The 18,291-nt window shown below is 34.5% G+C and overlaps 1 long non-coding RNA gene and 1 pseudogene across 1 annotated transcript in view; both read left to right on the top strand.

Moving 5' to 3' along the window:
• The first annotated feature begins 667 nt into the window (after positions 1–667).
• LOC141494705 (proteasome subunit alpha type-6 pseudogene) lies at positions 668–1,639 on the top strand (annotated as a pseudogene).
• A 3,670-nt stretch (positions 1,640–5,309) lies between these two features.
• LOC141495244 (uncharacterized) overlaps positions 5,310–18,291 on the top strand; it is a 170,417-nt gene continuing 157,435 nt past the window's right edge. Inside the window, exon 1 of the long non-coding RNA XR_012470707.1 lies at positions 5,310–6,341. This is a non-coding gene — a long non-coding RNA (uncharacterized LOC141495244). The remainder of the gene's footprint in view (positions 6,342–18,291) is intronic.

An 18,291-nucleotide genomic window follows, 5' to 3' on the forward strand; every position in this document is an offset into this window, starting at 1 on the left:
ATCGCTTCTTACTTATTCTGACATGATAATATTCCATTACATTGACATATAACAATTTTTTTAACTATTCCCCAATTGGTGGGTACCCCCTGCCCTTTAGCTTACAGTTCTTTGCTATTACAAAAAGAACAGCTTTAAATATTTTGTACCTATACTACTTTTATTCATTCTGTAATCTCTTTGGGGATTGAACCTCATAGTGCTATTCCTGGGTAAATAACAGTATTAGTAATGCTTTGAATGAAGTTCCATATTTTCTTCATAGACATTAACTACAAAGTTCTGAACAATAATGAAAAAATCTGTATTTGATTTTTTTTGGGTTTTTTTGCAAGACAATGGGGTTAAGTGACTTATCCAATGTCACACAGCTAGGTAATTATTAAGTTTCTGAGACTGGATTTGAACTCAGGTCTTCCTTACTCCAGGCTCAATGCTCTATCTACTGTCCCACTTAGCTGCTGCATCTCTATCAGATTTTACATATGATTAAACTCCTAAGTAGAGGTATGCTTCCTTTTCTCATCCAGAAAGTTATGTATGAGCTTCATTATGTGGAAACTCTGACTATATAGGTTTGCTTCTAACAAAATAGACCCTCATCTCAACACAGATGAATCTCTGTTTCTACATCTATCTATCTGAATAAATTAATGAGTTCTTAGAAAATCCTTAACCATCATAAATTCATTTCTGGAAATCTTTCTTCATAATACGTATTTAGACCTGGAAGAATATAAATGGTTCTAGCATGTAATGAGATGGAAAATGAGATTTCAAAAACTGGGCTGATAGTGGGATGGTGATTGACAAATGAAGATATAGAAATCTCAAACATCATTAGGTGATACAGAGGATTTGAAAGTGAATTGTGAGGTAGAAGCTAGAGAAAGTGCATCAAGATGTCCCACGGCTCCAGTACTGACTTTGATTGGCACATTATTATTTTCTCCCCAGGGGGTCACCTGTACCAAGTAGAATAGTTAAAGCTATTAACCAGGGTGGCCTTACACCAGTAGCTGTCCCATCAAAAGACTACAGTAATTGTTACACAGCAGAAAGTACTGGAGAAGTTATTGGATTCAAGCACAATGACTCACTTACTCAGAATAACTGAAAACATTGGCTGTGTGATGATAGGAATGATAGCTGATATCAGGTCCTAGGTGCAAAGAGCTTGCTATAAGGCTGCAAATTGGAAATATAAATATGGCTATGAGATTCCTGTAGATATGTTGTGTGAAAGGATTGCAGATATTTCTCAGGTCTACACACAGAATGCTGAAATGAGGGCCCTTGGCTATTGTATGATATTGATTAGTATTGATAAAGAACAAGATCCTCAAGTATATAAATACAACTCTGTAGGCTACTACTGTGGATTTAAGGTCACTGCAGCTGGAGTCAAACAAACTGTGTCAACCAGTTTTCTTGAAAAGAAAGTGAAGGAAAAAAATTTGACTGGACATTTGAGCAGACAGTAGAGACAGCAATAACATGCCTGTCTACTGTTCTATCCATTGATTTCAGACCTTCAGAATTAGAAGTTGGCATAGTTACAGTTGAAAATCCTAAATTCAGGATTCTGACAGAATCAGAGATTGATACACACCTTGTTGCTCTCGCTGAAAGGGATTAACACTCTATTAGTCTCCCTAATCAACTATATGCTGACCAGGATATTTGGTAAAAATCAACACATTCATCAATGACTCTGATTTGACAAAAGACCCATATCGCCCTAAAGTGGACCTAGCTCTGTATAAATAAAATGGATCTTTTAGGAAAAAAAAGAAAATGAATTGTGAGATCTAAACTGTCTTGGGGACACAAGGCTAAAGACATGTAGACTAATATCCCTAAATTCTGCTTTGGTAGAAGACAAAACTCAGTAGCTAAAATGTAAAAAATAGAGAAAGAAGTGATTAAAGAGATCCTTCCATGCATTTCCACAGCCTTTGTCTTCAGCATGCCATGAAAAGAACTCAGTACATGAAAGGACTCAAACTTGAATTTCTTCCTCATCATTTAAACAACTCTGGGCCAGAGTTATTACCCTTGAATTAAGTTCTAATTAAATGAATTACAACATTCAAATTCAACCTTAAGATCCCTATCATTTTAAAATCTATGATTCTGTGATCCTATAATTTGCTTTTCCTTGAAGATATGGAAGAGGCAGTCATTTGGGTGTCTATATCAAGCATAACTTAATATCCTATTTCAATACCATCTAGCAGAATGTACGCTCCTTGGGTACAGGGGCTGTCTCACTTTTGTATTACAATTTTCAGTGCCTAGCACTGTACATAGTAAATGACTGTAGACTAATTAATTGTGATTACCTTAGTGTTTTGATTAATCAAATATTAAGAATCTTCTGATTTGGTCTGGTATAAAAACACTTTATTGCGAATGGAGACAAGCTGGCATGATCTGTGCAAAGCACCCCAAGATTTTGCTTTCTGGTCTATAGATTATAAGCAGATTAGGCAAAGTAGGGGAAAAGAGACAAATGTACAGTAAGACATGTCCACTTCTTATACTACATATAGTCTTAGTTGAAGTATGAGACACATAGACAGCTATAATGTATAGTATACTGTAATATTACAAGGCATTTGAAATAGAGATATTCCATACCAAGTTATGTATGAAGGTTAAGGGAAAGATTGTTATGCATTTGGATGCATTTCTGCTAAGAAAATAAATGACAAAATAGGGGATTTCTTTGAAGACAAGAGTCAGCTTGATCTCTGTTCAAAGAAAAGCCAAACAAACAAACAATAAAAAAAGCCATAACCCCCTCCTCTGGCACTTTAAGTGAGCTTAATATGTGACCATATTGAGATTTGATTCATGGTTTACTTCAGACAGCAGTCAGGAGAATGTCATTACCATGGGACAATGAGGATGTGCAGAGGCTTAATTTGTTTTAACCTCTTTAGTTCCAAACCCTACAGAGATAGTACTCTCCCCTTTAAACACAAAATATGGACTGAGGAGGCCTTTAAGATATCTATCATATTGGAAAGCAATCTTGGGACTGAGAGGAAGGTGATTTTCTTAAATAAAATATGACTCCATTGTGAGGTACCATAGGGCCAGTTTTGTGTCATGTCCCCTACAGTGATGCCTAGTGCTCCTCCTTCACAAAAATACATTTAATTTATGTACCAAAATAATCTTACTTACTGCTGAATATTAATAGTTATAGCAGTTCAATTGAACTTTCACTTTTTTAAAGATCTAATTGGTAGAGGATGATTCTTCATTGAACATTCCTTTGGTAGATATTTATTGTCTGCTCCAATCCCAGATATTGTGAAGGGTTCAAACAAATATAAGATAAAGAAAAAATAAAGGCAAATAAGTCCCATTCTTCAAGTTTTACATTCTGGAGGAAAGGTAACATGTACCTACCAAACTAAATTTCCAGACAGAATGTGAAAACTTGAGAAGTATGCACATGCTGAGTTTGTTTAGGAGAAGGGATCACTTCTTTCCAGGAGCACTAGGGAAAGTTTAATGGAAGATTTAGATTTGCACCTGTAAAACTGAGGAGCAATAACATTTCAGGCATAGAAAATAATGCAAATAAAGCTTCAATTCAATAAATATTTAAATATAAAAAGTAACATGAAATAGTAGAGAGCCAACATTGTTCTAAATGGGCTTGGGTTCAAGTCTCAAATTCTTCCCCTTCCCCATATTGGCTATTTGAACCTGGTCATGTCTTCCATTTCTCAGTGCCCCTAGAAACTCTCTAATGTTGAAAACTTGTAGAATAATTGTGGAGTGGAGTTTCAGTGGAGTTTCCTCATCAAGAACTACTTATTCTGAGTTAGTATGACCAACTGATCAATTTGGGTTCTTCTTTCTCTTCCTAATTAAAAAAAATATAGAGAGATCTATGTTACGTTCTATGTTCATAAAAATAAAGCAACTGCTTCTAACACACTTAAATTTGATCAGGACTTAGAGGGGAAAGTCTGGTATAAGTTGAGATGTAGAAGATTATATGTATATATGTGCGTACATGTATATGTATATCTATATATATATGTGTGTGTGTGAGAGATGTGTGTGTGTGTGCCTCTGTGTGTGTGTGTGTGTGTGTGTGTGTGTGTGTGTGTGTGTGTGTGTGCAGTAAAATAATGCTAGAAAGGTAGTTTGGGACCAATTGCTGGAAGTTCTTTAATGCTTATTTGTCTATATACCATTTCTCCCCAGTAAATTCCTTGAGGAGAAGGACAATTTCTTTTTTTTTTGGTTTTGAATGTTCAGCATCTAGGACAGAGTTGAACATGGTGGAAAGGTTTTTTTTTTTGTTTGTTTGTTTGTTTTTAGGATTTTGCAAGGCAAATGGGGTTAAGTGGCTTGCCCAAGGCCACATAGCTAGGTAATTATTAAGTGTCTGAGGCCGTATTTGAACTCAGGTACTCCTGACTCCAGGGCTGGTGCTCTATCCACTGTGCCACCTAGCTGTCCTGGAAAGTTCTTAATAACTATGCTAAAAACAAAGTTATTTTAAAAAATAAAAAATAAGAATCAGCCAAGGAGTTCTTTAAAAGTTCATTAGTTATAATAGCATTGTTCAAGATGACAAATCCTTAACCAAAAAAACAAATGTGCACACTTTAAACCATCACTTAATGATCCTAATAAGATGTTCAAAGTTTAACTGGCTACTAGTTAACCTTCAATTGTTAAAGGAATTCAAATTTTGTTTATGTGCAAAGAAGATCTTGTTACATGATATCTCATAATCAATAATAACTGACATTGTTATAGATTGAGAATTTGTAAAGTAATTAGCCTACATTATTTCATCCAACTATCACAACACCATGAAGTAGGTGCTACAGAAATTATTACTCCCATTCTGCAGATGAGAAAATTGAGATTCAGAATAGTCCAGCAACTTGGCCATGAAGAAAGAGTTAATGTCAAACATAGGATTTGAATCCAGGTCTTTTTACTTCCATATTCATTGCTTTATATACTACATCATGTTCACTCTCTTCTATTTTGAGGACTTGCCCAGATTATATATACTTATTTCATTTCTATCTGGGTGCTGAATTTGATTTTCTGGATAGCTTCAACTTTTCTCCCCCTCTTGCTTTCAGTTTCCTTTTATATGCTGCCTCTCCCTATTAGAATGAAAGTTCCTGGAGACTTTCTTTTTCCTTTTTTTAATATCCCGATACTCCCCACTCAGCACATTGCCTAGCATTGAGAAAACAGATTAAATGCTTTTTGACTTGATTCTAAAATGACAATTTTGACAAAATGAGAAGAAATTTCTTTTAAAACTAAAGTAAATGTAATTGTTTATATGGGCAGTTGCACTAAGGTACACATGACTATACCCTTTTTGTTTCTTACTCTCATACACATACACATTCACTCACACTTGCATATACATTTCACCTAATTGTTTTTCACCTTTCATTTAAAAATACTTACCGAACTTTTAGCAAAATATGCTACTTAAGAAGATGATCTGCTGCAGAAAGAATGGGAAAAAAAAGATTGTTAAATATACTAATAATGGTTTTTACCAGTCCCAGGATTTAAGAGACTAAAGGAATTTATATAGGGGCAAAACAAACCTCATTACACTAAGAGATCTTTTAAATTAAGAATTTCCAGAGTATTAGAAGTTAGAAATTATTCGGTAGCTTGAATGGAGCTTCCACAATGAGATTTTGGCAATTTATTATTGATGCTGAAAAAATTAATTAAATAAATTTACCAGCTATGATTTCTTCTTTTTCTTTCAAGTCAATGGGGGTGGGGGAGTGGTTAAGTTTCTTGCAAAAGGTCATTTAGCTAGGTAATTACATATTTGAACTCAAATCTTTCTGATTTCAGGGCCAGTACATTAACCACTGCACAACCTAGCAGTCCATTTGTGATTTGTTTTTGAGAGAAGAGGAAGTATGTAACATAGTGGAAAGAACATTAGTTGTGGAGTCAAAGGAGCTAGATGTGAATCTTAACTCTGATAATTACTATTTGTATGACATTGAACAAATTATTTAGTCGCACTAACTTTAATCACTTGTAATTAAAGGATTTAGTCAAGATAAGCTCTATTTTGATCTCTGTTATTGCATGATCCTATGAAATGTTATGTAAAATATTTCTGCATCTGTTCCAGAATAGGAGATATTGTAAAGAAAGTAGGACAATCAATCTATATCTAAAGAAGGGGTGTCATCATCATCAAAAGCATTGGCAGTAGTAGAAGTAAAAAGAAGCAGCTATTGAGCACCCATCATGTACAAGAATAAAACACTCATTGTCCATTCAAAGCCTGAATTCCACTGAAGGTAGGATTTAAATGTAGTGAAATTACTAAGAACACAACTGTTTCTTCTTTATGGTTCCTTGTTTTCTTCTTTATGCATATCAGGGTCAGGTTCTGAGCTGGTGAAGAGAAATCCTTGGTTCCCTATCTGCAGGTTGAAAGGTACTGTGTCAATAAGTTTCTGAGTTTATTCAATCAAGGGATTCTAATTAGCCAAAGTAAATGTCTGAATTAAACACAAGGTTGTGTTTCTAATAGGTTATAATATTTGTTGAGGACACTGTTAATGCTAGGCTGCTTTCCCTGAAACAATGAACAACTTTTTCAAGGATTGGTTCAGAAATGGCTTTTGTGTTGTTTCTTTGTTGACCAGTTATAATTTAGTTTACATTAAATACTGCTCAAATATTAAAATGTGCAAACTATCATCCAACTGATTCAACACTCCCACTCCATAGGTGGTCATCTGCTCAGATCACTTTCTACTCTAAGCCTGGATTGCCATAGTTTATATATAGACCAACTATTCCTTTGCAGAGACTGCTACCACTAAACATTTTCCACTTCCAATTCTCCTTTTGGTTCTTTCTCAGATATTGGGGTGAAGACTGAGGGAAACTGCAACAGTACCAGTTATTTTCAGCATGTGGAAAACAAATGGAGGAAAGGACATTCATTCCCCCATCTCATTCTAATGGAATTTAAAAGAGAAAGAAGTTTCTAGCCAATATAATAGCTGGCAATGTTGAATATCTCTGGATTTCTTTTTTTACCCCAACTCCTGGTTATTGTGTTTGCTGCAGAATCTCCATAACCATGGCACTGTTTACAATTTTGCACTCTTTGGTGTGCTAATCTCTTTTAATTAGAGTAGATAGGAATGGAATTTATGTTATGAGATCAGGGGAAATAGAGAAAGAGAAATCACAGATCTTTTTTTTTTAAATTCCAATTAACTAGCTGTTCTATAACAAAAGAATAGATCATCCCAATATAAGATTAGGGAATAGAGGATAATCATTTGCCATGGTCAGAGTCATCAGAATTTACTCTATTTGAGTATTTGGCATTCTTTCTTATGATGTTCTAAAGGAGTCCTTATGATATTTATAGAGATAACAATACTAGTAGAGTCATTGTATATACATGGAAGCATGTTATGGTGGAAATTTTACTGAATTTAGAAGCAGAGAACCTGGATTTGAATAAAAAAATTGCTATATCTTGTCCGGGACAGTCAAGTATTAGTAATATGGTGTGCTAATCAGAAAGCAAACCCTCAGTTTCTTAGCAATCTGTTCTTGTTCTTGAGAGGCAAACTAGCAGAGGTGGTGATTGTGGTATAAATCAACTTTATTTAGAACTACAAATAAAACCTGAGAAGCAGTAACAGCTAGGGATGAAGGGGGCTGAAACTCTGTAGTCCCTAGGAACTTGCTAAATAAAACAATTAAAAGTAAAATAGAAGATGTGCATAGGTGTTATTAGAATTCCTCTTTGTATCAGAATCTTTATATGCATATTCAAAATTAATTCTAACTGCTTCTTTCTATCTATCCCTCACTCTTCCCTTAAGATAAAGGCCCCAGTCTGATCAGAGTGCATGACCATGTGACTTTATGTATGTTTTTTTTCAGTTTTCTATATTTCAATTTTCTCATTTGTAAAATAAAGGACTTGGAATCTCCAAGGTTCATTCTATCTCTGAGTCTCATGAGTCTTTGTCACATAAATTCAAATGAATGGTATAGATATAGTAATTATATGACATGAATTTTCCAGTAAACAGGTAACAATGCCCAATAAGGGAGACTCACTTGCCTTAGGCACCCATTAAGGTGAGATAAGAGTGATTCTATTCACAGAACAAAGTTTCCTAACATCAGAATTCCATGAGACCTTACTTTTATCAGGAAATTTAAACTTAGGAAAAGAAGGAATATTCTCTCAAAAAAGTTTCAATTATGTCCCTGGGAAGCTGGATACTTGGAGAGAGGAATCCTGGTCTGTTACTGGCATTCATGATCAGGTATTTGAAATGGTATAGTTTGATATTGTGGATCATAATCTACTGAAGAGGAAATGATAAGTACAGAAACACTTGGAAGATAAGAACCCAGGAGATCAATTATTCAGGTAGGATACTGGCAGCCCTTCCGGAGTATCTATTCCAAAGCAAAACTAACCATATATGGAACAGATATTCAAGCTGGTCAGAGAAATTAGCCTAAGAGGAGATGAACCACAAATGATAATTTTTTTCTCAAACTATGCTTTCACTTGATGAAGAATAGTTTCTACTTCTCATAAAAGTTGTCTCTAAGAGAATTTATAAAATTTGCTACCTTAGGAGGTATAGGAGATTTCACTTCTTTTGAGTATAGGGACAGAGAATAACAGTACTACTTACTTCCATCTTGTATTTTTCAAGTGCTCTTAAGTTTTAATTAAAATGTCTTTGTTATGGTGAATTGGTGCCTCTCAGAACTTCTGTTAATGGAGAGTGCTGTTTTGATAATTTGAATGCATGATTCCAATAGCTCTTAATAAACTTAGAACAGTATCATGGCTCTGTAGAGTCAAAGTTCTTAGAATCTTCAAAGACGATATACAATATACAAAGTATACATACTTTTTGTTTTTTGTAAAGAGAATAACTTTTGAAAATATAAATCCTGATTTTATTGATTAGGAAAAACATGGTTACCACACATTAAACAATAAATTGAGAGCAGGGAGAGATCTATAAAAGTTAGAGGTGGGGGGAAAAGTTTCATAGAAGATATAGAACTTGATTAAGGTCTTGAATTGATATGTGTCAACACTAACACTATGTTAGCACTATTTTAATTCCTATGGAACCTAAGCCCTCAATAACTGTTGTCTTTCTGAATCTGTTATTTCTACTGATTAAGGAAACACAGTAAATTATAAACTGATTTAATTCAGACAATGCTTTTTGCATGTGTTTATGTGTTTATTTTGTTTTCCATACTCTGTCTTCAGACACACTGACTTTGTGATTATACATTTTCTTCTTCAAGAAACTAGAATTTCTCACTTCTAATGAAAAATGTATTGGTGCTGGTGTTGAAGAATGCAGATTCAAATTTTATCTCTGATATTGAATACATTGTGACTTTGTTCAAGTTACTTTGTCACCCCTTAGTTTACTCTTCTGTAGAATGAGAAAGTTAGAGTAGATGGTGTCTGATGTATTTTATAGTGTAACACCTATAAAAACACGAGTGGAGCAGCCTGAGTATCCTTATTTTATAACAGGTTGCAACATCTTTGCTTCCACAGGAAAAAAATAAAAAGTATTTAACAAGTTCCACATCTAGAAATAAATTTCTCTTAATAGTTACCTCAGGATATTAGGGCTCCTATTTTCAAATTATTCACAAGTAAAAGTTAAAAAAGGGCAAATCTGTGCCATCTTTCAATTATCAGCAATTGTCCTGTCTATTATTTAAATTGGAAAAATTAGTTTAAAAATTGTCCGCAAAGGACTGAGAGAAATAAAAAAAAAATTAAGAAGATACTATCCTAGCCCTCATGAAGATTATTGTGTACTCATATTGTATACTGCTTGAATAATTGTATCATGAAACAACATACAAAACTTGAGATTCAAAGTGACATTAAAAAGAAAAGAGGTTGTTATCAGCTTGGAGAATCAGGGGAGAGATGACTTTAATTGCAGATTCACTAGGTCTAGCACCATTTTAAAAGATGTTTGGTTTAGCAAAGCTAGTTCAATGTCTCATAAAAGCAAGGTATTTTTCAACTGTTTTTGACCATATATTTTTAAGCATAAAGAAATTTCTTAGGAATTATTACCTCTGAAACAATACAAGAAAACTATTGTAGATATGATGCAAAGTATAACATAAAGAGAAAAGTTTGTTGACAACTTGGGGGACTTGGGGAAACATTCATGAATGAAATCACATTAAATAGTAGATAAATTGCAACAAGTGCCATTTCAAAGACATGGACTATACAACAAAGTTATTCCTAAGACCCATAGAAATAATGCATTGTTGATCCATTGTAAACAGTTAACATATAAAGAATAATTCTGCATACCATTGTCCATGTAATATGCCCCAAAATGAAAGAACTTGATTGCTTGTAGTTTGTATTTATAAAGAGTAAATGTAAAGTTCTGTACTTCTTTTCATCTTGCCCTCCAATAATAATCACTTTTCCTTTCTTTTATCTTTTCCTTCTCCTGTATTTCCACTATCTAAATAAATTGTCCAGTAGATAGAAAGGACTGGAGTCAGAAAGACTCATCTTGATAAGCTCAAATGTGGCCTCAGACACCTAGTAGCTGTGTGATCCTGAGCAAGTCATTAAATACAGTATACATACCTTAGTTTTCTCATCTGTAAAATGAGCTGGAAAAGAAAACGATGAAACCAAAACAAAACCCAAATGTATTTGCAAAGAGTTGGACATAACACAACAGTAATCAAATCATGATGACTCTCAAAAGTCATTTAATTCATTTGTGTGGAATAACCAAAAGAATTCTCTAATCAATTTGATAACTTTACTGGAAGCTGAATCTTGTAATTGGAGCAACTGATAGTTTGCACTTCTTTCCATAAAGACTATAAATTATGCCTATTGACGTCTTGTGTAACTAGGTGGTAAAGTAAATAGAGTGCCAGGTCTTAAGTAAGGAAAATTCCTCTTCTCAGCCACTTAGTTCCTGTGTGACCCTGAGTAAGTCTCTGGTTCCTATTTGCCTCAGTTTCTTCCTCTGTAAAATGAGTTGGAGAAGAAAATGAGAAATGACATATATGAACATATATATATATGTATATGTATATAGAAGTATAACAATAACAACATGAGTATCTTGCAGAGAACACAAATGACGACTCTTGATTAAGTCTATAACTTAGTGAATTGCTTGGTTTGACATCACCTATTGATTCTTCTTAGGGGATGATGACAGTGTTTGCCCTTCATTCTCAAGGATGGTCATGGTGATACCATGAAAAGAACATGAATTGAATTTGAGTGAGGTGAGACATGAGCTAAGTCACTAGCTTCACTTCCCCCTCCAGAACCACCTGGACTCAGTAGCCAGGTTTGGATTAGGATATTTGGAGATGACCCAAGATGTAAGGCAATCAGGGTTAAGTGACTTGCTCAATGTCACACAGCTGGTAAGTGTCAAATGTCTCTATCCACTCCACCACTACCTGGGGTTTCCCCAGAGAACAATTGATTATAGCATTCATTAGGGTAAATGAACTCTGATTGTAGTAATCATACCTTTGTATTGACTTATAAAAAGTCATTAAGAACTCAGTATCTTTTTATCATTTTCATTCTACCTGCCTTTCTTAGTAAAGGAAGGCCTTAGACTCAGTGATATCTAGGTTCCTTCAAACTCTAGATGCATGATCCTGATATTATTTCATCCTCTTTCTCAGAATATTTGGGGTGAATTAGGGTTTTAAAAAAGGAAGGCAAACAGAGAATTCACAGTAAATATAATAAATTTGTTGTAAGGATTTGCAGAGTTATTCAGGTATTTAGCAGCATATACAAAAATGATGGAAGAAGACCTATTTAGCAGCTCCTCTTTCTACTGTCACTCGTGGATTTCCACTTCCTCTCCTCAGGGATAGGATGGATGCTGATAGTCAGACAGAATAGAACATTGGACTGATAGGTCTCCCTTCCACTCCCAACAGAAGTTACATCAAAGATTCTGATAGAAACAGCTGTCCAGATGTCATTGGGAAAACTCCTCCCTCACTCTCAGGATACTTAACTCCTGGCATCCAGATCACTTTCTGGGCTATAGCAGATACTCAGCTCTATAATATGCTAGTGATAGGGTATAAAACATCCTCTTTTTGGTAGTACAACAGGGTAAATTGTGCCTAATGAGAAGCTATGGATGGAATATGATTTGCATCACATATACCATCACATCATTTTCTTTAAATCTATCTCTTTTTGAATTTCTCTTTTTTCTCTTAATGGCACCAATATTTTAGTAATCCAAGTTCACAACCCACATTAACATATTCATCTCACAGAAGTCACATATCCAAAAAGTTGAAAGATTTTGTAATTTCTATATAATATCTCTCAAATCTATCCCCTTCTCTGCTTACATAGCCATCAGCCTAATTCAGGTTAACATCACCTCTCACTTAAACAATAATGATAGCTTCTTGCTTTTTCTTTCTTTCTTTCTTTCTTTCTTTCTTTCTTTCTTTCTTTCTTTCTTTCTTTCTTTCTTTCTTTCTTTCTTTCTTTCTTTCTCTCTTTTTTTCTTTCTTTCCTTCTTTCCTTCTATTTCTCTCTCTCCCTCTCTCTTGTTTTTGTTGTTTTGCAAGGCAATGGAATTAAGTGACTTACCCAAAGTTGCACAGCTAGGTAATTGTTAAGTATCTGAATCCAAATTAGAACTCAGGTCCTCCTGACTCCAGGGCTGGTGTTCTATCCACTGCACCATCTAGCTGCTCTGCTAGTCTTCATTTCTTATAGAACAAAAACATTCCATAAAAATTACATACTACAACTTGCATAACCATTCCATAACTGATTTTAACTGGTCTTAATCTATCATTGATGATGATGATATCTTTAAAGTTTTCAAAGAGCTCTTAAAATATTATCTCAAATAGGGAACCAAGATGGTGGCATGAAGGCAGGATTTCCCTGAAACTCATCCCCCCCAAAAATCCAAAAGCTGTCAAATTATGGCTCTAGCCAAAATTTAGAGGGGGCAAGACCCACAGAAAGACTGAATGGTACAATTTCCTAGTATGAGACAATTTAGGAGTTCCACAGGAAAGGTGTGTTTCACTGGGACTAGGGGACTGGCAAAAAGGCACAGGCTGCAGAACAGTGCAGCTCAGCCCAGGGATCACTGGGAACAGCTTGAAGGGGCAGTAAGAGAACTCTGTTGTACCAGAGTGCGGGAGCAATGGCCTCAGAACAGCCCTGCAGTGAGAAGCTGCAATGGGAATTAGGGAAGCCAGCTTATAGCCCACAGACACTAAAGGGGTAGGGGGAGATCGCCAAAATCTCTCTGCTCTCCCTGGGGCAGGACTCAGCTATTTGCCCACACTCAGGTCTAGGTCACAGGTTGGGTTTCCATACTATGATAGCTAGGGACCTTCCTCACAGCTCCAAGGCAGAGGGGAACACCTGTGGTCATCTACATATCAAAGCATAGGTAAGAGAGCATAAGAACATGAAGGAATAAAGGTCCCGGTGGGGTGTCCCCAACCCCCCCACCAAGCCTTGGAAGTGCTGAGGAAATGAGCAAACAACAGAAAAAGAAGAATATGACCACAGAAAATTATTTTGGTCCCATGGAAGATTCAGAATACAACAAACTTGACGCTTCTGTATCCAAAGCCTCTAAGAGAAATAGAAAGTAGGCTCAGGCTATAGATGGGCTCAAAACAGACTTTGCAAAGCTATTAAGTAGGTGGAGGAAAAATTGGGAGGAGAAATGAGAATGATGCAGATAAATCATGAGAACCCAATCAGCAGTTTGGTGAAAGAAATACAAAAAACATCGAAGAAAATAATATGTTAAAAACCAGTTTAGGCCAAATGGAAAAAGCAAAACAAAAGGCAAATGAGAAGAATGTCTTAAAAAACAGAACTGGTCAGCTGAAAAAAAGGAGATAAAAAAGCTCTCTGAAGAAAATAACACCTTCAAATGCAGAATGGAACTAAAGGAAGGTTATAACTTTGTGAGAAATCAGGAAGAAATAAAACTCTTCCAAAAGGCCAAAAATTAGAAGAAAATATAAAATATCTCATTGGAAAAACAACCAACCTCAAAAACAGATCCAGAAGAAATAATTTAAAAAAAATATTGGGTTATCTGAAAGCCATGATCAGGAGAAGAGCCTAGACTTCATTTTTCAAGAAATAGTACAGCAAAATTGCCCTGAGATCCTAGAAGCAGAGGATAAAACAGAAATTGAGGGAATTCACTGATCACCTCCTAAAAGAAATACCAAAAGTAAAACTTCCAGGAATATTAAAGCCAAATTCCAAAATTCCAAAGTCAAAGAGAAAATATTAAAAATTGCCAGAAACAAATAATTCAACTACTGTGGCTCTATAGTCATGATAGCACAGGATTGGAATATGATATTCTAGAAGGCAAAAGATCTTGGTTTCCAAATGAGAATCAACTACCCAGCTAAATTGAACAACCTCTTTTAGGGGAAAAGATGGATTTTCAATGAAACTGGACTTTCAAACTTTTCCTATTGAAACAACCAGAGCTGAACAGAAAGTTTGATCTTCAAGTACAGGACGCTGGTGAACCATAGAGGGGATGGATTAGAAGGACTAACTATGAGGAACTAAATGATGTTGAATTGTTTGTATTCCTACATGGGAAGATATTGATAAATCATATGAACTTTACCATTTATAAGAGCTGTTAGAAGTAATATATACATATATATATATATATATATATATATATATATATATATATATATATATGTGTATATAGGCACAGGAAGGAGCAGAATATGTAGTAGGAGCCAATGGGTGATAAAGGAAAGTACTGGGAGGAAGAAAAAAGGAGAGGAAGAAGGGGCTAAGATATTTCACATAAGAGTCAAGAAAAAGCTTTTTCTTTTTATGATTATATATAGCTTTAATTTCTTTTTTTTAAAGAAAGATTTTATATATTTTGAGTTTCACAGTTTTACCCCTAATCTTGCTTCTCTTCCCCCATCCCTCAAAGAAGGTAGTCTGTTAGTCTTTACATTGTTTACATGGTATACATTGATCTAAGTTGAATGTGATGAGAGAGAAAGATCATATCCTTAAGGAAGAAAAACAAATTATAAGAGACACCAAATTACATAAGATAACAGGTTTTTTTCCCTAAATTGAAGGTAATAGTCTTTGGTCTTTGTTCAAACTCCACAATTCTTTCTCTGGATACAGATAGTATTCTTCTTTCCAGATAGCCCCAAATTGTCCCTGATTGTTGCACTGATGGAATGAGAAAGTCCATCAAGGTTGATGATTACCCCCAAGTTTCTCTTATGGTGTACAATGTTCTTCTGGTCCTGCTCATTTTGCTCAGCATCAGATCATGCAAATCCTTCCATGCTTTCCTGAATTTCCATCCCTCCTGATTTCTAATAGAACAATAATGTTCCATGACATACATATATCACAGTTTGTTAAGCCATTCCCCAATTGAAGGACATTCACTTAATTTCCAATCCTTTGCCACTAAAAACAGGGATGCTATGAATATTTTTGTACAATTGATGTTTTTACCCTTTTCATAATGTCATCAGGGTATAGACTCAGTAGTGGTATTGCTGGATCCAAGGGTACACACATTTTTGTTGCTTTGAATATGTTTGCAAATTGTTCTCTAGAAGGGTTGGATGAGTTCACAGCTCCACCAACAATGCATTAGTGACCCAGATTTCCCACATCCCTTCCAACATTGTTCATTGTCCTTTCTGGTCATATTGGCCAGTCTGAGAGGTGTGAAGTGATACTTCAGAGGTGATTTAATTTGCATAAGAAAAATTACTTTTCAATGGAGTGGAATCCAGGAAGGTGAGGGGGAATGAGTGAGTCTTCATTCTTATCAGAAATGGCTCAGAGAGGAAATAACACACATAGTTAATAGGGTAAAGAAATCTATCTTACCCTAGAGAAAAATGAGAAGAAAGGGATAGGATAAAGGGGAATGGGGGGAAGGAAAGGGGGAATAGGTGATAGAAGAGAGGGAAGATTGTGGGTGAAGGTACTTTTTGGACAGGAACAGGATGAAAGGAGAGAGAGAGAGAGAGAGAGAGAGAGAGAGAAAGAGAGAGAGAGAAAGAGAGAGAATAGAATAAATGAGTGGGGAGAAATAGAGTGTAGGCAAATACAGCTCATAATAGCAATTGTGGGAAAAATATTGAAGCAACTTCTCCAGTGGACTTATGATAAGTCATATGGATATGATTTCTCTCTCATCACATTCAACTTATGATAAAGAAGGGAGCTTATCCCAGAGACAGAGTCACTGGAATGTGAATACAGACTGAAGTGAATTTTTTTTCTTTCTTACTATTCTTGAGTTTTCTCATTCTTGGGGGAGAGGGGCTTATGTTTACTCTTATAAAATGATTATTGCAATAATATAAAATAAAAAAATTAAAAAGAAAAAAGAAAAGAAAATATCTCATTTGATTCTCACAAAAATCTATGGAGTCAGGTGTCACCATTTTTTTTCAGATGAGGAAACTGAGTAATAAAGAAATTAATTGACTTTCCAAGGATCACACAGCTGGTCAGTATCTAAGGTTACATTTGAATTTACATATTTCTAGCCTAATTTACATCACACTACTCACTTTTTAATCTTATTTCTCTCGCTTCTCACTCAAAAAAATCCAGCTAAGATATTCAAACATGAATTAGAGATGAAGGTATGTTGATGTGCTTATAATGTGCCAGACACTGTGCCAAGAGCTTAACAACCTTATGAAGGAAGAGAATTGATTTATAGAAAAACTTCTGTTGAGATGAAATCAATTAATTTATTCTTGTAGGTTTTTCATCTTGTATGGTGAATATCAAAGCATCACTCCCTTTGAAAAGCTGTAATATTGACTGCCTGTTATGAACTCATTGAGAGTAGTGATTATTTCCTCTTTTGGTATTTGTATCCTTAGCACCTAATAGAGTGACTAGCACTTAGTAAGTGTCTGATAAATATTTGTTGAATGACTTACTTATTCTATTATTGTACTATGTGATTTTTCAGGACAAAAGTTGTCTTTAAAAAACAAAACTCATCAATTAAATTTACTGTGTAATATTTATCCAAAAAAATATAAAGAAATATCCCCTCTTCACCAGAACATACAAAGGTTTGCTTTGTCTTAGAAATAATGAAGCATGTTAATCTCATCAAATTTTAGTGAAAACAAAATATTTTGTTTTTAAAATATTTATTTATTTTCCAACTGCATATGAAAATAGCTTTCAACTGTAATTTTTCTTAAGATATTGAGTTCTACAGTTTTCTTCCTCTCTTTTCCCTCTGCATTTCCTAGATTGAGAGTAATTTAATATAGTTTATATATGTATAACCTATTTAAACATTTCCATCTAAATTATATTGTAAAAGAAGAATCAGAGCAAAAAGGAAAATCTGTGAGAAAAAAACATAGCATAAATTAAAAAATGGAAAATAGTAAACTTTGGTCTGCATTCAGATTCTATTTTCCTTCTCTGGATGTGGATGTAATTTTCCATCACAAAGCCTTTAGAATAGTCTTTGATATTGTGCTGCTCAGAAGAGCAAGTCCATCATAGTTGATCATCATACAATGTTGCTATTAATGTGTTCAATGTTCTGGTTCTGCTCACTTCATTCAGCATCAGTTCATGCAATATATTGTACATATTATTTTTATCTGTATCTACTTTTTTATTTAATTTCTATTTTAAATATATTTTTACCATATACTCTTTAGTTTAGTTCAATTGTATATGTATGTAATTCATAAATATTCACATATATGAGGGGATCTCACATGTTTTTCTCATAGGGTCTTATGATCAAAAAATGTTGTAGACATTTGATTTAGGGAATTGAGTCTGCCTTAGAGTTAGGAAGTCGTAGGTTGAAGCTTAGATTTTTCACATTTTACTTTGTCCCCTCCCCACAAGTTGTCTAAGAATCTAAGTTAATAATTATTTATTAAGCATTTACTGTATTATGGTTACTGTGCTAAGTGTTGGAATCTAAGATGTAGGCACAGATTTGTATTGATCAAAGTAAATTTCTATAGGAAAAATTCTTTAAACTAATGAAATCACAAGTTCTATCAAAAAAAATAAGCAAGGTTGAAAAATGGATGATCACAATTTTTTAATAAGACATTTTAAAACTTGCAAAGCATTTTATGTAGATGATTTCATTTGATCCT

The sequence above is a fragment of the Macrotis lagotis genome, chromosome 8, assembly GCF_037893015.1.
Source record: "Macrotis lagotis isolate mMagLag1 chromosome 8, bilby.v1.9.chrom.fasta, whole genome shotgun sequence".
Lineage (NCBI taxonomy): Eukaryota > Metazoa > Chordata > Mammalia > Peramelemorphia > Peramelidae > Macrotis > Macrotis lagotis.